Consider the following 21,382-nt stretch of genomic DNA (forward strand, 5'->3'; position numbering starts at 1 on the left):
TTTTTATCATTAACCTCCTCACATGATGGCCTTAACGTTAACGTTGCGTCATGCGCTAATTTAATTCATAAAGCACATATTAAAAATGCAAATGGTGGAGTTTTGAGAGAGCTAGGAATAGTGGGGGTCTAACTACTTGCACACCATTTGGCGGATGACGACAAAAAGATGAAAAAGAGCGTAATTGAGGCTAATTAGCATAAGTCTCTAATTCCAAATGTAATAGATGGAGCGAAACAATATCGGCCGTAATGCAAAACGACGTGCCCATTGTGCAGTGGATTAAATAGCGAGTGATACGCGATTCTGCATCTCGCCATACAAGTCAGGAGAAACAAAGAGGAGACGTTAGATGAATTTCTACCCATGTCTGAGCTGGAGCTGTGTGACTGAATCGAGCTGACACTGGAGTCGAATCGCAGAGCGGTGCGCTCTGCATCTCCTCTCTCTCCAGCTCTCTCTCTCAGTCGCGCTCTCCGTCCCTGTCAGGGAGTTACAGACCAACGTCGCCCCCTTGCGTTAGCCCACTTTCTTTTAAAAAATTCTGTTGATAAAGAAGAGCCAACAGAACCGTTAATGCTATTTTCTAATTAACAGAACATTCACCCAGTTCCGTGTAGTAATTAAGAAATGACTGAACACACACACAAACAAACTAATAAATAAATAAATTCAAGTTTAAATAAGCCTGGACTGTATATAAGCATGTGTAAATATGGGACCCTAACTTGCTCACTCTAAATATTATGCTGTTATACATATATCTTTCTAAATTACACTTTTACCCTATTTTGAGAAGCCAGCTGCGATGAAGAAGATGAAGAGGTTAAGGACTGATCTATGGACTGTTTAGTCTTTGAGAAAGTCACACTTCTTCCTGTCTTCATACTAATCATGTGCTGTCTATAGCTTACTATTCATATTCCTATTGATCTTCTCAAAGAGTTTTCTTTTAAAGGAATAACTGCAATGCTACAAAGGCATGTTAGCGTAAGAAATATGCATTCACAATTTGAAGACTTTGGTTAACTTCATTTAGCTCCATTTAATTCCTCACTTGACTCCTTGTGTCCGGGCAAGAACAACAGCCATATTAATTCCTCTTTCACTCTCGGTGCATTTATAATTTAGTGGCGCCGAAATGACAAATGGGACATAATTTTTGACAAATGATATCATAACTAGCCATGATGTGAAAGGCTAACAGACTAAGGCTGGTCTTTAGGTAAAAGCTCAGCAGGCCATTAAAATTTCATAATATGAACAAAAAGGCAATTAAGATATCATTAAGGGGGTAAGCACCCAAAGGATATACCTCAAGCTTATTACAGTGCCCTTTGATAGGCCTGTACCTAACCGCTGTTGCAGCCTGCACTTCAGAGACTTAAAAGAGAAGAGTTGTAGCCCAGTGACAAACTGCTAAATGGGAGATATTGTCTCTTTCAATATGTCAACAAAAGCCTGTGTTTGAATTTAAGTGCACAATCGTGGCCAGAAAATTAGTTCAGACTTGGTTTAAACTAACTCTTGATGGTTAGTTTATAGAGGAAAAAGAAACTTGTTAATTTCTGACTGTTTTATCTCATCGGCTTATTGAAGCTCTGGGGTCATAAACGCTGAAGAAACTGTAATACAAATGGAAACAGGTCAATAAACAAACAAAATAAATGTGTAGAACAGAGCTGTTACTTCTTAGTGTCACGAGAATCAAGCTTGAGAAGAAAACTGATCAATACATAGCAAATACAATTCACTGTTAATAACTACCCCACTCGTACTGAAGAAATTCTGTTCAGTTGTCTCATAGGGCTTTCATGTGAAATCCGCAAACAGTTGCATATTAAAAACCACACTACATCCACCCTTTAACCCTAGATGAGTATGATCAACGCAAACCATTTGTACCATTTGGGCTCCTGTAATTGCTTTAGCTTAGAAATTGCAGTGTGTTGTAAGCTGGATAAGACCATGTACAAAATGGATGGCTGTGCCCTCAGCCCAGAGTGACTGTGTGTGTGATCAGTGTCTGTCCCAGACAGCTGCAGGGTGACTCCCTGCCCTGATGGCCATTACTCAGTCTGATGGATGGAGTGATGGTGTAAAAAGTGGTGGAGAGAAAAAGAGAGGGGTAATAGGAAAGTAGGAGGACTCAAAGGAAGCAGTGGACAGCACATTAGGGCAAAATGAACAAGATAGTGAGAGGGAACAGAGGAATGGTTCGAGGAACAGAGGCCACAAGAGGTTGAAATGTTAAAGTGAGATGAGAGGAGGTGAAGGAAGAAAAAAAGAAGTGGAGAGATGGTGATATGGGATCTGGGCATGACAACAGTGAATAGTGCTGATAAGAAATGGAAGAGGAGGCAGAAGAGGATGCTACTTTAGGTAATTGGTTTATTTTCATGGGGAGAATCCATCACCATTTCTGTAAATACATCAGTAACTGCCCGTGATAATTTTCAGTCCTTGCTTCTCAACATGATGTAAAAATTAAAAGAGAGCGAGAGAGAGAACATAAAAAAATCTGTTAGCGTTTAAAAACACAAACTGTATACTACATAAACATAAAACATAGCAAGTGTACAATGCAGCATTCAAAGTAAAATAAATTAGTTACCAAATCTTTTGAAAAAATTTACATAATTAAAAAAGAAGAGTAGGCAAACAGGTTTTCTTTCTGCATTTCACAAGTAACTTCACACAGAAACATCAACAATTGCACAGCACTCCAGCTAGCACTCTTTGATGCAAACCATGAAAAGCATACTTTGCTAGTGGCACTTTGGACTTTGTAGGCAATATTAGAGTGGCTCTACTCAAAAGCAGTGTTTGCATTTACATGTGGTATTCAGTCTCACTGACTACATTCTTGTCCTTTTACAATGCCAGATGGTACTGTGCAACAAGTTGAAAGGTCTTAAAGCAGCAATAACTGGTTTGTAATTTGGCAATTTTTACACAACACAACAAGCTGTAAACAACCATCAACCACAGGACATTGCAGTAATGCATGTAGCACAAATGCATTTTTTCTTTTCAGTTGTTAAGTGCTTCATAATGTCCAAAACCAGGTGTTGTGTTATTAATTCTTATTTTAAAATTTATCTTATAGTGAGGACACTTTAACCTGGCAAATACCAAAGAATGTCACGACACGTGTAAAAGCAAAACAAAAGCTCTGCTGCAGTAAGCTAGCTTGTTAGTGTCCCCATCACTACCTGCCATGATAACTTGTCTTTGTACAATAAAGAAAATGTTAAGAATAAGTATGCTTTGTTGCACACTACGTTTTGATCATTATGAGTACAGGCTGTACGCTTTATGTAGCCTTACTTGATAGTGTGAATCCAGTTATTCTCTCAAAAAACAAACAAATAACAAATGTAAGTATGAAAGCATGTGATTTGAAATGCATCACAAAAGTCTGATGATGATTATCTGTACGTTTGTTGGTATGAGCAAAATCTTTTCACATAGTCATTCAGATAGTGGCTCTGCTTCAAAATCACGCAGAAGATTTAAATGAACCAAAACACATTTTTAGCATTCTTTGCTACTCATTTGTGGCTTTAAATAGCCTAATCTTTCACAAAAAAGCAGTTGGTGTAATAGAAATGATAATGATGACAATTAACAAGTAACTGATGGCACTGATAAGTGAACACCTTACGCATGTCATACTTGCTTTACACTAATGATGATGACGACAGGGATGATGGAGGAGGGAAGTGGAAAAGATCATCAATGCCATAAACAATAAATATGCAGCGATACTATCATTGCCATTAACTGTGGAAAAATTACTATACAATCCCCCCCCCCACACACACACACACACACTCACACACACCTGTGTTAGATTATTAAAGCTACAACACATTGCCTCAGCTATTCTGAGAGAAAAAAAGAAAAGTTCTTCCTCTGTATGCTGTAATACCATCATGCTTAAAAAAGCTCAATAAGCAATCTGTATCTGTCTCAGCTTGGCCCTTCGCGCTGATGTGCTCCACTCGGGGTCTGTTTGGTTATGCAGTGATTGTCTTCTTTCCTGCCCTTCTTACTGGCTGCCTCCAAACCTCGGAACTTCAGCATACACAAAACTGCATTTCTGAGTCTCCCCAGACAGCAGACCAATCTATATGCTCATATTCATCTTAGCTGGAACTGATCTGTTCTCTGTCTTAATGCACTGGCCTTTCCCCGGAGGTTAGGTGAGGCCCCCCATCATATTCCTCCCACTCTCTTTCTCGCTGTCTCTCTCCGTCTTGCTTTCTGAGAAAATGAAAGATTTAATCCACTAAAGACAGCACAGGCACTTTAACAAATACAACAGTCAATATTCATGCAGATATACTGTACATGCGCGTGCTGCACCTGCAGGCTCAAAGTGACCCATGTGTGCGGAAATTGATTGACAGTGAGACAGTGAGGGAGGTCCCCATTATAGCCAGAGTCTGGGGGAAATGGTTGAAAGATTCACAATTGGGGATTGGTTTCTATCAAATCGCCTTTAAAAATGGATGAATCCTCTAAATTACTCAAGCGGTTGCCTGCCCCACCCGAAATCCCCAGTTAGAAAATAGATGTTTATGTTCAATATGCTTGCTTTTCTCCCCCCAGTCCAGCTCCACTCATCCTGCAACCCAGCCACATTCAATTCTGAAATTGTTTTGTTATGTGGTTGGCATAATGAGTTATGATCGATCTCTATTGAGGGAGAGAGAGCGCGAAAGAGAGAGAGAGACCATTGTTGATGGGGGGCTATGTCTTGAGGCTGCCCATATAATATCATCTAAGCACTCCATCTTAGCTGGAAGACAAGGAGATAGAACAATAAATATAACCTGATACTCTGCCGCTGTGATAATTGAAGGATTCATGGTCTAATGGCTGAGCAAACTACAGACGCGATAGAGCGTTCAAGTTAGCTGAAGGTTTATGTGTGTGTTTTCTGTTGTTGGGATTCAAAGCATCTGCCAAAATACAAATGTCTTTAGCTTTAAACCGCTATAGAGAATGTTTTCACTTTCCTTTGGGCTTTTATGAATGTTTGAACACATCTTTGTTTATTCAAGCAGTGTTGCATTCGAACTTCGTGACATTGGATTGGTTCTGCAAGAATCTGCTGTATGTAATGCAATATATCCCCAAACCTCATAATCACCAAGGTACAGCTTGCTTCTTTGCTGTATTAAAGCCTCAAAACTCCTGGCAGTCAATTAGGGGCCGTTGTGTATGTCAACGAAGCGAGGCGAGTTTGCTTGCTGATATTATGGCTAATTAGCTCGACTCAGCTCCCCCAAGACAGAGAGGGAGACACTGAGGTATTGTTGTGGTTTCACTGACGTTCCAAGCAGAATCTCTTAAGTCTTGAATGCATAATCCTCTCCTCAACATTTCTTCAGCAGAAAAACTGGAGATCATTTGTACATTTGAGGCTTGGATGTCTTCTGGAGACAGAGGCAAGCTCAGATGATAGGAATTCAATAGTTTTGCTGCATACTTTATATCTTCCAGGATTTATAAGAAGCAGTAGATACAGAAGAAGACCAGAATTTAGCATTGACTTTCCTGTAGCTGTCATTAGTTTACTGAGGATTCTGTCAGTTGCAAAGCCTACTTCATATGCCCAGCCAGTGGATTTAAGCGTGATGACTGCCTCATGTGTACAGGAAACCAGAATATTAAATGAATGCTCAAGGAAAACCCTTTGATTTATTAAAAGAAGCAGTTAGATAACTGTCGAAAAATGATTTCATGTCATAGCTTGGTGGCGTTTCTATTGATTTATTTAAAATATATGAAAGTGTTCACTTAGGGCATAGAAGTATTATTGTTAGAGCGGTGCAGTGGCATTAAAATATAGAACTTTGGTTATAACAGTAGCTCTTCCTCACACACAAGGATATTGTGTCAGCTAAAACTAAATTTATATCTAAAGTTGTTTATGTTTCCCAGCTGAGCAGTAGGTTAGATGTAACACTGAGGAATCTGTGGTCTCTCATGACAGAACATGTTATCCCTGCACTGTCAGCCAAAATGCTTTCACAAAGAAGTGCTGTAGTTTCATATATCATTAAATGCGTTTCTTATTTTAGAAGAACTTAGTTTGACTAAATTTCTAATGTATATATTTAAAAAGTCAGAAGGGTGTGTGGGGGGTGGGTGGATGTATGTGATATGATAACACAGCACATGTGAGCAAACTGGGGGCTACAGGATCATGAAAAACATTCAATATTAATGTTTTATGCATAGACAGTATAGAAGATGAATGTAGCCATCTCCCCCTAGTTTCTGAAAGCTTGATTTAAAACCATGAAATAAGTGTCCTGATGCATGCTCAATCATCCAGATAAGGAAATCCTAAAAAGTTGATTCTGTTCATCTAAGTGTTGCATTTTCATTGGGACAAAGGTTTCGTCACTCACGCACGTAAGTTGAGTCTTGGGACTGAATAAGTCACTTGGACTTTTTTGGGATGGGCCTTGACATATTTATTTTCAATGTTGTAATCACAACATTTCATGATTTAATCCTGTACTTTGAAATATAGTATAACCAAGATGTTTAATGTAGACTTTGATTCGATGTGACCAAAAATAAGCAAATAAGTCCTTTAATTCACCAAGAAAGTGTTTAAAGACTGTGGTTTTGTGTGGTGGACAATAGCATGGTGCTTAGCACTGTTGTCTCACAGCAAGAAAATCGACCACATTGAAGCCTTTATGTGTGGAGTTTGTGTAGACACTAAAGCTGGTGCGCCAGAATGTCATAATAGGGGGTTCTTCAAATAAAAGGGGGGAGCAAGTGAATCAGAAACCCAGGGCCCAGAGATGCTACAGGGCCAATCAGAAAAAGTTTATTCCCCAAGGCGGACAGCAGGAATAAAAACAAACTTCTTAAAAACAAAACGTATACAATAAAATGTTCTCAGTATGCCAAGATTCCCACCAAGACTAGATAAGACTTTATTGATCCCACGGCGGGGAAATTTGTGCAATAAACATCATTCTAAAGCTGGTAAAATACAATGTGCTCTTTGTGCAGTAAAATCCCCCACAGTCAAATGCATTATTTCCCACTGTTCCGAACTGAGTTGCCACGTTACGCTGCTCGGTCCTTTCCTGACAATCGGGCAGCACAATCTTTCCAACGCCTGGCTTCTACGTGTTCCTCCTCTTCATGTCTGGGCCTCCTCTGTCTCTGTGCTCAACCATCCATCCATCCATCCATCCATCCATCCTCTTCCGCTTTATCCGGGGCCAGGTCGCGGGGGCAGCAGCCTAGGCAGAGAAGCCCAGACCTCCCTCTCCCCAGCCACTTCCTCTAGCTTATCCGGGGGAACACCAAGGCGTTCCCAGGCAAGCTGAGAGATATAATCTCTCCAGCGTGTTCTGGGTCTGCCCCGGGGCCTCCTCCCGGTGGGACATGCTTCCGGTACGATGGCGCCTGTGTCTGGCTTTGCCGCTGCTGGTCGTAATTTTTCTGTGCTGTTTTTCTCTGCCCTTTTGTTATCGCTTCTTGTCACTGATGTGTTGGCTGCTTCAGTCTATGATCGCCTGGCGCTGTTGTCCATCCAATCTTCTATGTTGGGTCAAGATACCTCATTCTCCTGTGACGGTGTTTTCCATCCTCTGCTGCCGACACCGGTGCGTGGATCTTCGTCAGGCGTCATCTATGGTGCCCTTCTGAGTCCACGCAATTCACGTAGGAAGAGAGGCAAAAGAGCAGGTGTCCAGGTGAGACTCAGACTGCTCTGGAAGCGGGGATTAGCTGTACCTTGATCTACGAGGTGGTGCTACCTAAGGAGTGTTCATCCAGACTCTCCGGGTGTTTGGTGCTTCATCCCCACGGTGAGTGGAATTTACAGACGTCGCAGATCAAACCCTCAGTTTCGAACTTTGCCCGAGTGGGTATTCCTTCGTCGGCCAGCTTCGGACGTCCAGTCGTGGAGGATGTCTCGCTGCAGTGTTTGGAAACCAGTTTCACTGTCATTCAGTAATGGTCGGACACTTTTCATTGTTTGAACTACAGCTGGTTAGAGTTGGAAATAAAGATTCGCTTCATTGTGATGTAGTATATCACCTACCTGGCATTAATAGCCTGTTTTTAAAGGATTTTAGTAACTTCTTATCCTCCACTTTGAAGCTGTCCAGACTGGCTATAGTCGGGAATTTTAATATACACATTGATGATGACTCTGACCCCTTTGCTAGAGGTTTTCTTAGCCTCATGGACTCTTTCCATTTTACACAGCATGTGTCTGTTTTACCTCCTTATAATGATGTTGATTTACTAACAAATCTTTTTAATAACTCTTGTCTCTCTATTTTAGACAATATTTGTCCTGTAAAAACCAGATTAGCTGCCTATTTCTCAGACCTTGTATCAAAGAGCAGAGGTAACCCCAAGGTACTTTTTGACACCATTAGTGATATTGTTGTTCCTGCTCCACCTGCTGTTTCAATTACCTCGAATGAAGATTGTGAAAATTTTCTTTCTTTCTTTGTTGAAAAAGTTAGTAATATCAGGAACAATATCTCTCCTTTTGTGTCTTTCTTGTCTGCTCCAACCCATCCTAGGCCTGTTATTTTAGAAAGATTTTTACCTGTGTCCTTACCTGAGCTGGTCAAATTAGTTAATTCGATGAAAGCGTCCTCCTGCTCTCTTGATATTTTACCTGGATCTTTGTTTAAAAATGTCTTTCAGTCTATCGGTCCCAGTGTGCTTACAATTAACAATACTTCACTGGTTTCTGGTCAGGTCCCTGTTTATTGTCATTCACCCTCTGTTAAAAAACCTAAGCTTGACGCTTCTCTTCTTAGCAGCTACAGACCAATTTCAAAATTACCATTCATTGCTAAGATTTTAGAAAAGGTTGTTGCTAAGCAGCTTATAGCTGTTCTAGATAAATACAGCATTCTGGATATATTCCAGTCTGGTTTTCGTAGAGCACACTCTACTGAAACTGCACTTATTAGAGTCTCCAGTGACATCCTGATGAATTATGGTGCAGGACAATGCTCTGTCCTGCTGATGTTGGACCTGACCTCTGCCTTTGATACTGTTGACCATCACATTTTACTAGATAGGCTGAGACATTGGGTGGGTATATCAGGGTCTGCTTTGGACTGGTTGGCATCTTATCTGTGTGAACGATCTTTTTCCATCACTAATTCTAAATACAGGGCCTCTTCTACTTCTCTTGAAAATGGTGTGCCACAGGGCTCTGTTTTGGGGCCTTTATTGTTTTTGCTGTATATACTCCCTCTTCAGCACTTATTGAGCACTTTTAAAGATATTTCTTATTACTGCTATGCAGATGATATTCAGTTGTATATCTCCTTTAAGCCCCAAGATGTTTCCAAACTACTGATTTTGCATAGGTGCTTAGATTCCACTTGGGGATGGATGGATGGCTCATAACTTTCTTCAGCTAAATCAGGAGAAAACTGAAGTCCTTGTTTGTGCTCATCTCGTTTGGATTATTGATTTTTTTTGGATTATTGCAATTCTTTGTTCACTTGTTTAAGTAAAGCCTCTGTGGATCATTTGCAAGTTGTTCAGAATGCTGCTGCAAAGCTCCTGACCAAATCTTCTAAATACTCCCACATTACAACCCTGCTGATCCAGTTGCACTGGCTCCCCATAAAATTCAGAATCCAATTCAAGATTTTGACTTTGACATTCAGGGCTCTGCATGGACAAGCACCAACCTATATCAGAGATCTTTTACATCAGTACATCCCCAGCAGGTCCCTGAGGTCATGTGATCAGGGCTTGCTGGTCGTCCAACATACAAGGCTGAAAACACAAGGCGATAGAGCGTTTTTAACTGTGGCCCCCAGACTCTGGAACTCCCTTCCTTTAAGCCTGAGATCTGTGGACTCAGTGGTTTAAAAAACCTATCTTTTTAAACTTGCTTTTGGTTGATTTCTATTTTTATGTTTTAGTTTTTCTGTGAAGCACTTTGTGATTTTTGTCTTGAAAGGTGCTATACAAATAAAAATTTTACTTTACTTTACATTCCCAGAACACCTCACCCAGGAGGCATCCTTGTCAGATGCCCGAACCACCTCAGCAGGCTTCTTTCGATGTGGAGGAGCAGCGGCTCTACTCTGAGCCCCTCCCGGATGGCTGAACTTCTCACCCTATCTCTAAGGGAGAGGCCAGCCACCCTTCGGAGGAAGCTCATCTCCGCCGCTTGTATCCTTGATCTCGTTCTTTCGGTCACTACCAACAGCTCGTGGCCATAGGTGAGGGTGGGGACGTAGATCGACCGGTGAATTGAGAGCTTTGCTTTTACACTCAGCTCTCTCTTCACCACGACGGACCGGTGCAGCGTCCGCATCACCAATCCGTCTGTCGATCTCCGGCTCCCATCACTCACGAACAAGACCCCGAGATACTTGAACTCCTCCACTTGGGGCAAGAACTCATCCCCGACCCGGAGTGGGCACTCCACCCTTTTCCGGCTGAGAACCATGGCCTCAGATTTGGAGGTGCTGATCCTCATTCCCACTGCTTCACACTTGGCTGCGAACCATTCCAGTGCGAGCTGGAGACCATCACCCAATGAAGCCAACAGAACCACAGCATCCACGAAAAGCAGAGATGAGATTCTGAGGCCACCGAAGTGTAAGCCCTCCACCACTTGGCTGCACCTAAAAATCCTGTCCATGAAAATTATGAACAGAATCAGTGACAAAGTGCAGCCCTGGCGGAGCCCATCACCCACCGGGAACGAGTCCGACTGCAACCCAAGCTCTTGCAACGGTTGTATAGGGATTGAATGGCCCGTAGCAATGGGCCAGACATCCCATACTTCCGTAGCACCTCCCACAGGACACCCCGAGGGACACAGTCGAATGACTTCTCCAAGTCCACAAAACACATGTAGACTGGTTGGGCAAACTCCCATGCACCCTCAAGTATCCTTGAGAGGATAAAGAGCTGGTCCGGTGTTCCGCGACCAGGACGAAAACCGCAATTATTCCACCTGTATCTGAGGTTCGACTAGCGGACGAACTCTCCTTTCCAGGAACCTGGCATAGACTTTCCCAGTTGGAACACACCCTCCGGTCTCCCTTCTTAAAGATGGGGACCACTACCCTGGTCTGCCAGTCCAGGGGTACTGCCCCTGATCTCCACGCAACATTGTAGAGGCGTGTCAACCAGGATAGCCCTACAATGTCCAGAGCCTTCAGGAACTCGGGGCGGACCTCATCAACACCAGGGGCTCTGCCACCAAGGAGTTGTTTAGCTGCCTCAGTGACCTCGCCCCCCGAAAATTGGCGGGTCATTCCCCTCATCCCCAGACTCTGCTTCCTCCTCGGAAGACATGTCAGTGGGATTAAGGAGGTCCTTGAAGTATTCCTTCCACCGCCCTACAATTTTCAGCGCTCCGCCAGCACTATACACAGTGCAGCTAGAGCACCGCTTTCCCCTCCTGAGACGCCTGACGGTTTGCCAGAATCTCTTCAAGGTAGTCCGAAAGTCTTTTTCCATGGCCTCTCCGAACTCCTCCCACACCCAAGTTTTTGCTTCAGCCACTGCCCGAGCCGCATTCCGCTTGGCCTGTCGGTACCTGTCAGCTGCCTCCGAAGTCCCACAGGCTAACCAAGCCCGATAGGACTCCTTCTTCAGCCTGGTGGCTCCCTTCACCTCTGGTGTCCACCATTTGGTTCGGGAATTACCAGCACGACAGGCACCAACCACCTTGCGGCTGCAGCTCAATGCAGCACCGCAGCTCAATGCAGCTGTGCTCAACCAGCTTTCATTAAACAGGTCCTTTCACTAGCTGATAGGCCACCTCAGCGCCTATCAGGGCCTTAACAAGTGCCTGGTAGCCAATTAGCCCAGCCAGTCCACAGTGGATTACAACACTGTCATATAAAACACTAAACGCATGCAATACAAGTATCTGAATAAAATCATGCACATAAAAACTACACACAAAAATAAACACTGAAATCAGAATAAAACCAATTATAAAGACAAATGCAAATTTCTACTTTGTGACATTTGCACGTTCTTCCCATGCTCCATGGATTCTCTACAGGTACTTGGCTTCTTCCCAGAGTCCAAGGATGTGCGGTTAGTGGGTTTCAGTTAATTAATGATTCCAAATACCCCCATTGGTGTGAGTGTGAACAGTTGTCTGCCTCTTTGTGTTCGCCCTGTGACTTACTGATACCCTCTCCAGGGTGTATCTCGTCCTATGCCAGCCGGGATAGGATCCAGCCCCCCAATGACCCTGAATTGGATAAGCAGATGAAAATGGATGGATAGTTTTGTGTGATTGTAGTAATGGCACTATCTTCCTGTAATCTTCACCGAGGAATTTTAGTTGGTTAAATAAATTACTGAAATGATACTGTAACCAACAACGCTGAAGGAATAAACAATATGAAATGATCTTCAACAAAATTACAGTCCATTTTTGTGGTAGTAGGTCTGTGAGGCTTTTTGTAGGGTTATTGCGACTTTCAGCTAAAAGCTAAGATGTTCACAATGAACACATAACATACCACTATTTTATTGCTTGACATTGACAATGTTTGAAAAATTTGATTATATAACTATATCACAGTTTTTGTTCATTTGTGTCCTGTTGCTCTTTGGCTGCATGTACCAAACAGTAAATTAACAACATAGTTATTGCATTTTGCTACATTTCGTTACTCTGCACTGTAAGCAAGCTTTTTATTATGTTTTAGGTTTTTTTCTTTCCTTTTTTTTCTGCCATTGTCTTCACGAGGCCTTTTTATTGTATTACTGTATTTGTATTTCTGACACTTCATCGGTGTAACACCCCTTGGCAAAAGACTAAAGTTTCAGTCAGTTATAGATAGTCTGATTAAGTCTGTATATCTTGTCAAATTATATATTCTTGCTGCAAGACAATGACAAAGTGATCCACTTTTTTTCTTTATCACAGCTTCAGTTCATGTATAAGCTTTAGTCATATTTGTAAAAACTCTCAACACACTTCCTCATGATCTCTCTGTTCATACCTATGTAGAGGACAGTCGATTAGTATAGATTGCAGGCACCGAATAAACTTTGATTAAGAATGAAGCTAAGAAACGGCTGTTAGAGCCAGAGTCATTCTGTTTACTGCCAGACACTTTTCTTTCGGATCTTGATATCCTCTCGCCTTATCAAAGCGACACTGCATGAGAAAGTATGATTGAAGGAAGCTCCAGTTTTCTCTCTCAGTACATCTGATAAAGTGAGAAATAGAGTAAACGAAAAAAAAATACAGAAGGATTCATGAGTTGATATTGAAAGTAACATATTTTCTTACAAGTAGCTACAATCACACTGGATTGCTGAAGACTGATGTTAAATGTATCATCTGCAATATTAATCCAAAAGCTCGATTTTTCTGTGGGCCTAGATCAGATCAGTGCCTGTGCAAATGGCTTCAGTGTGGCTTGGAGAGGGGAGCAAGAAGAGGAGAAAAAAGGGATCGTGCTTTGAAAAAGTGAACAGAAAATGATGAAACGGGGCTGACACACTGTAGTTTTGGTTGGCTGCGTGGGATGAAGGGAGGGTAAGGGATAGAGTACAAAGACACAGGTAGACAGAGGGCTGTTATGTGTGGGAAGGATAAGGAATTGAACACCAAAACACAAATACACATTTAGTGAGTGTGAAGATGGTAATAGGGGAGCAAATGTTGTTTTTCTTTTTTTCTTTATTTCTTTTTTCTAATTGAACATGCAATTATCACTCCGCACACACACTCGCATGTCACAAACACCTTTCTGCACTGCTGGCATCGCCATTAACAAACAACAACATTAGCATTTATACGTCAGTGTTCCCCACTACTTGTCAACATGGTGCGAATGGACACACCTCAGTTCCCTGAGTGTGGCTGTGTATGAGTGTGTCTATCTGTGTGTGATTAACACAACAGTAACAATCAACAAGAGGGTGATCCATCAGCCGTCAGTCCTGCTGTGAAGTTTTAATTAATTACATGGAGGGAGACAAGGTCAACGCTGCACACCACAGTGGACTGCTAGTCTCGCCTCTCTACAGGGGATCAATAGGGCTTTACACGCGCCTGTAGACTTCTATACACAGTTATTAAGGAAGTGGGACGAGGCCCATTGTGTCTGCAGCAGCCTTGTCAGGGGGAACGGGCGTAAAGGATGTCGGCTTGGTTTAAGTTCACAGTAGGGGAGACAGTGAATGGGGCTTAATGGGGCTAATGGATCTGGTAAGGTGGGAGTGTTGAAGATGAGACAGACAAGAGAATGAAAGCTGTAGTTGGTTGCTAGTAGTTGGTTTAATGTGGAGTGTTGCAAGGATTCCACTTCAGTGGCAGTACACAGTATGTGTTCAGGCAGTTTTGCATCCACTCGAGTCTCTTTTTCTCTCAATATCCAAGAGACATTTTTGAGAGTGTAAAGCATAAATAGTTACTTAGCAGTTTTTATATGGTGCATTATTTCAAAGGCCATATCATTGACATCTCTGGTTCACAACTGTGCTGTCTTCATCAGTCAACCTGGGAGGATCATTAAGAGAAAATGGAGTAGCACTTGAGCAGAGGGATCGGGACCTTCACTTTATTATGAAGTGCAAAGGTACAAAAACACTTGAGACACTGTACGATGGCAAGCATTGCAAACATTGAGCAAGAAGGGTGAATGAGAAAGTATAGGAGTGAGAGAAGCAGGTTTGAAGAGGTGATGCATTATTCATTGCAGTAAAGCACAGCTCATTGATTTAATGGAAATACGATTCTTATCTTTAGATCTCACAAGACAAAGGCCTTATTTCACACCATATGTCACTGTCTGATTGGATAACACTGACAGCAAGAGGCGGTAAATATTATTGCTGTGAATACAGATCTTTGCATGTGAGGGGATACCAACATTTTAAAGTGTTCTTCTCAGGAATGTTAGTGGGACATACCAATCAGTCAATGCTATAGTTCACACAGACTACTAATTTCCATTTTATTCCTGTTAAATGCTACCAGGACCAGACGACTAATGCAGTACACAGCACACAGCACAGGAAATGCATTTGAAGAGTTTATTTACAGAGAATAAAAATGTGCAAGGAGGTATCAGAGATGAAAGGAGAAATGAGGCCTTTGTATAGCAAGAGATTGGGCAGACGGCTAATCCAAATTGAGAGTTGGAACAGAGACACTGGTGTCACAAAGTCCCTTTGTGAGATTGTGAGATGCTATATCTATATCTTTATTTTTAAAAAATTCAGTAATTTTGAATTGAAGGCCTCTTTTTTTCTTTGTTATTTTCTTTGTTTTTTTTTTACTATTCATCACTATAAACAGATATCTGCATTCAAATATACATAATCTATGTGGATGGGACAAGATTTCTGGTACCGAAAGTATTTGTTGTCCAGAGTCTGTTGAATCGTGTTTGAGCAGGACTCTTGTCACTTGTTGTCTGTGTGGAAAGCAAAAAAAGGGATTACCTTTTGAGAAAATGCAATCTTGAAACAAATTAGCTATTATCTGAAAATTATTAAATTTTTTATTAGTATATTTAAAGTAAAATACTTAAATACACAAATACAACTTTGTGTTTTAAAAAAAACAATAAACAAAAATTATTCGTTGTCCTCAGAAGCCAAGTCAGCAGTGTGACTAATGGGAACCCACATTTCTTTGTGCGTCTGCGTAGTGGTGAAACAGACACAGTCAGTAATGCAGATGAGATACTTGGAAAGCTTTTATTGTTGTTGTAACAGTCAACAAGGATTCAAGAACATCATCAACAATGAATCCACCCGAATGTTTTGTTTGTTGTTATCCGTTGTGCTGTTGTGTAATAGCAAGCTTGTTGTTTCTGGATACTGGTCATTTTCCTCATTTCATTTTTTTTTTTGTTTTGGTTTGTTTTGGTTTTTAACTTACATGTCAAATAGAAGTGTTGATAGATATTTCAGAATACTGAACATGTCATGTCATCCAAGTAAAAGACTTCTGAAGTCCCTGGCTTTTCTAAATTGCACTTGCATTTTCAAATTCTTTGTTGAACTGGAACCGGAATGGTTTTCACCAAGAGGTAGATGAGACAACATGTTGCATCGTTAAAAACCATTACCACTTTTTTGTTTGTCTAGATTTTTTTTACGGATTTTTTTTTTTTTTACTGAAATAACAGCTCTGAAAAGAGAGAAATAGACAGACATTTGTAGCTGGTTTATTTTATCTGCTTCAAGCGTTTTTTATATATATATTTTGATTTGAACAAACTCTTTTTGCAAGTTTCATAATCTTATTGATTGTGCACTGTGCTTGTTGACTATATGTCTGCAAAAACACTTTTTAAATAAATCATACTTACTTTTATTCCATATAATAAAGTTTTCATTCAATTTAATTAATATTATCTCAACTCTGTCTTGTCAGCAGATAAATAACTTATCCAACTTTCATTGGGAAATATGCAAGCACAGATTAGACTTTCACAATGCCTCTTTTTTTATTGTTTTTTTTTTTTTGTTTTGTTACATACATACACATAAAGCCTAGACATCACAGCATGGCAAAGGTGAGTATTGTATTTCTTAATTGGCAGTGTATAAGAGAATATATTTGACAAGGTTAAGGATTTATCTGTTTTGGGGAATAAAAATGCGTGGCAGTTTAAGCAGTTTATTCCAACATAAAGTTTTGAACATGAAGGATTATATTCTTTAACGGAAAATATGGAGAAATTGTGTTCCGTCTGTGTCAATATTGACAGATCCAGTAAGACGTTTGGCTCCAGGGGTCTTAGCTAGTCTGAGAAGCACTAAAGCGAGAAGAGCCAGGGGGCGATGCTCAAGTGTCTGTGTATTTATTGCAAACAGAAACACACATACATTCAGACGCAACACCAGATAGACTTAAGTTCTTTCATACAAAACACACATAAAGTGAGCATACACACTCATCATCAGCCATAGACTCACACCAGCTCATCGAGGCGAATCAAACAGGCATCCCAACCTCAGTGAAATGTTTAACCTCTTCAGCCCTGCAGGGGAAGAACACCTCAGTCTTTCTCCTCTTCATTTAAAATAGCCCCCAGGTTTTTAGGAGACAGGGCTTAACCCTTTCACAGAGAAACACATATTACTTTTTCCTGTGGTTACTCAACATACCCCAGAGCATATGATGAAAACACAAGGGGCTTCTTTTGATTTTTTTTTTTTTTTTTTTTGTATGCCGTCCCTAGGTGTAATTCTCTGGGTGGTGATGACTTCTGAAAGTGGTGAAAAGGTGAAGGTAGAGAATAAATTACAGTTGGGGAATAAATGATAGGCTCATGCTATATCAACTTCATGGTTAGATTTGGAGACACAGGAGCTACAAGATGATTTGTCCTTTGAACAGTTGGAGCTGAAAATCAAACTGTGAGCAAAGCTGAATTAAATAGACGGAGAGTTCAGATTTTATGAGTGCAAAGCATCATTGAAGTTCAGACACAGCTTGAATTACAGCTAGACTTTGAAACCTCAAGACAAGCTACTTATTTAAATACTGCCACAAGCTCCATCAGAGAAGCAATCAACCTTAAGAACATGATTACCAACAGCACCGGCTTCTTCGTCACTGTCAAAAAATGAACAGGTATCGTGAGACTGCAGCTGATGACAATTTCAGTGAAAAGACGGAAAATTTTTAAATGTGGGAGCCGATGCTCTTTCGATCAAAAGTTTATGTATGTGGGTCAGCAAAAGATGAGAGAATCAGGTGGTCACAGATATTATACAAAGGTAATTTCAGCCTGATATGAAGACACACTTCACTGATTTTGATAACTCATATTTTCTTTTTCTCATCATGCCAACTGTATGATTGCTAACAGGGTTTTTCAGTTTCAGTTTTTGTCTTCTGAGGGCAACGAGGTGCTGCTCTCCTAGAAAATGTGAGTTCAAGCTGTGTGTCACCTTCAAATGTGGGTGTGTAATATTAGAACCCATCTTCACCATAAGAAAAAAAAAGTATTTTATGACCCATCTTCACATCCTGTGTAAAAGAAGAACTCTTTTGCTGCAAGTTCTTCAAATTTAAAATAAATAAAAAAAATTTTTTCCAGTATGTAGAATGAAAGATATAGGTCTAGCATGAAGAATCTGTTCTCCGGGCCTTCTACGATTGTCTAGAAATCACTTTCAAAGACTAAATCTGTTTGTTGATGGTAAAATGCTGCGATTAAATGGATGATTGACATAATTTCAAGTGTAGTTATATAGGAGGTACTCACCTATAGTCTGCGTATTATCCAGAGGAGCAGCTGGCATGCTCCTAGTTTGAAAAGGCTGACAGGAGTATCAGCAGAGAAGCTCAGCACTGTAGTGTTGTGGATGGGGTTGGCAGCAAAACATAAAATGTCAAGTGTAAACTGCATTTTGAATGTTTTCAATGCTTTGTCTTGCTGTCAACTAAACTGAACCTGACTTTTTGTAAGGCAAAGGTAAATTGCATTTAGTTTGACATTCTTGTTGAAATGTTATTACGTTTTTTCGAGTTGGATTAGCAGTGATTTTAAAGTTGTAAAAAGCCACCAGCTTGGAGTTTCAGATGGCTATCTGGTCAAAAGTATGCCTTTTTTAAACAAAAATTCTTGTTTGAACTATAGCAAAATGAACAGACTAATTTTTACTAAGAAAAACACTGGTTTAATTTTAGTTAATCACACCAGGGGGACTGAAAATAACAAACTGGCAAAATATAAGCAGTGGCTGCAGCTGGCTAAATGAGAGGAATGACTTTGCAAAGGGAATGGAAATGTCACAGTTTCATTAATAACCAGTACTTTGTTCCTTTTAATCTCAGGTAATCTGCTCCATCTTCTCTTGTCCAAGCAACATATCAAAAATGTATTGTTTGTTAGTTTGTTGGCTGAATAGTCTATTGCTGAGAAAAGAGTCAACTCAGCCGCTTTGAATCTGCATCACCTGACACACTCTTTAAAAAGGCAATGCCAGAGTCCAGGAGAACTGGAATAACACAATAAAAAATAACAGAAATACACAACAGGAAGTAAAACAGAGAGAAAGAAAACAATGCAACAGTATAGTCTGTGGAATAACTTTGTAATGCTATAGCCATAATATAGCCTTGCTACCGGATAATTAAATTAAAAAAGACTTACAATTCCATAAAATGAATGGTATGAAATTAATTGCTTACTTTGAATTTATTTATCAAACAAACAGTGACATTTGTGGTGTTTCTCTACTGAATTAACCAGCACGTCAAGATGAATTAGTGTTGTTGCCACTTCGCACTCCTTCTCTTTCCTTTCGTTCCCATCTCATCTCATCTCTTCTTTCATCTGGACCAGATGTTGAGGTCCACTTGACAGATAAACAGCATCTCTCATCGAGGCTGTGAAGAGTCTAAATCAGCCCCTTCACTGTCACTTTGAATGTTCATTATCATGCGTTATCTCAACTGTCACTTGCACAACACAGTTGTCTTTTCAGAAGAGTCTATAAAAAAATCAGAGCACAGAGCTTTATTCTTGCATGTATAGATTATCATTTTTATTTGTATGTATTATTTAACAACTGAAATATAGACACGTCTTTTCTATGTGTATTATTAAAATGTTTATGTTAATCTGCTAATAATTCACAATAGAATGAAAAGTACTTGGATATAAATGCTACATAAAGCCTCAGTAGGCAACTACTTTTAAGAGGTCATTTAAGGAATGCAGTTTGGTTGGCTTTGTGGTCTATTTTATTAAGTCTGTTTAACCAGCGATATATTCAGAGCAAAGCAAACTTGACATTGGAATTGAAATACATGAATAAATTATGTTATTATTTAAGGTAACAAAAACATGACAACAGTTTTGGGGTTTTGTTTTTTGGTTGTTTTTTTTTTTTTTGACGGGGGGGGCATGCCTCAGTTTGGCTAGACTATTTGGGCCCTAGAACCAGACGTTGTAACTCAATAAATAACAATGTTGCAAATCAATACACAATAACTGAGAAGCCACTGTGTAGTCTTTGATAGATAATTCACTATTACCTTATTAGAATAATCACAACTAACACAAACCTAATGTTGCCTAATTAGAAAGGTTGAAATTTGGCGCAGCATGGTTAGTACATGCAAAGTGTGTTTCGTGTCTCTCTGTGTGTGTTGATCCAAAACTGCAGCTTTATACTTATGATCATCCAGGATTTTGAAAAACAAAAACAAACCAGCTCCAATGTATACTGTAATGACGCTGTAAGTTTTAAGTTTTTGCCTTTTTATCTTCCCAGGAAAACAATTTTAAACATGTCCTTCTCACGGCTGGGACTCTACTAAAGAGACATTATTTCACATGTAACCCTATGAATATACCAGTTCAAAGGCTTCAGCAATATGTTTGCTCGTTTTAACACGGTGGGGGTATCCTGCTGGCCATTAGTGGGCCATATTGGCCACCAATATTTTTTGTTCATTCACAGTTACATTATTGTTTGCTTGCTGTGTTTGTTTGTGGTTTCATATCACAGGCCTATGCACATACCAAAACCCTCTGATCTGTGTTCACTTAGGAGCAGCTGGATGCCACAGACATTGTAGGGTTAATTGCTGACATATCTGAGAAACTGCAATGGAAATATTTGACAAAACGAAGATCTGTGTGGACAAATATCAGACTGATTAGGTTTCTGGATGATGTCAGGTTGACTGTTGGAAGAGAGGTTAATTTTACCATACTAATGATGCATTGTTGTAATAGCATTCCTGCTCAGTACAAGAACTAGTGCAGACATTTGGTGTAGGTTTCTGGCTGAAGAGCCAGTGGTGTGAAGCTACTGTCTGCAGGATTGTGGCTAAAAGCCTCAGAATCCTGCCACAGTGATACTGTAGTGCTGTAGATCTTCAGTTTGTCTTAGATAACTAGCCTATTCCTGCTGGTGAATGAGAGCTGATCGTGACTGGGCTGGGGGGACGGCCGAATGGTCACCCCTCTCCAATCACGCATTCATGTTTTTGGACAACCCGGTACTAAATAACTAGATTTGTTTCCCTGAGGTGGCTGAGGATCAGGAGGCAGAGCAGGCTTCTCCTAATCAGAAGATTGGTAGGTTTGATCCCTGGCTGCTCCAGTCTGCATGCCAAAATAAACTTGGGCAAACACTTAGATGTAGAAAAAAAGTGAATGAGTGACTGAGACATGTTACTCAAGCAGAAAAGAAAAGCATTTCATAAGCCATTTATAAAACAGGGGTGTTATTACAGGTTAATAACTAGTTTCCACCACTTGACACAGTGGTCTGCTAAAATCCATTTGAAGGATAGGGTTACATGTGAAATAATGTCTCTTTAGTAGAGTCCCAGCCGTGAGAAGGACATGTTTAAAATTGTTTTCCTGGGAAGATA

At 40.4% G+C, this 21,382-nt stretch overlaps 1 long non-coding RNA gene across 1 annotated transcript in view; it reads right to left on the reverse strand.

Moving 5' to 3' along the window:
* Nucleotides 1–21,382, reverse strand: part of LOC145429373 (uncharacterized) — a 323,103-nt gene that overhangs the window by 123,959 nt on the left and 177,762 nt on the right. The gene's annotated exons all lie outside the window — the stretch shown is intronic.

This window comes from Astatotilapia calliptera, chromosome 6, assembly GCF_964374335.1.
Source record: "Astatotilapia calliptera chromosome 6, fAstCal68.1, whole genome shotgun sequence".
Lineage (NCBI taxonomy): Eukaryota > Metazoa > Chordata > Actinopteri > Cichliformes > Cichlidae > Astatotilapia > Astatotilapia calliptera.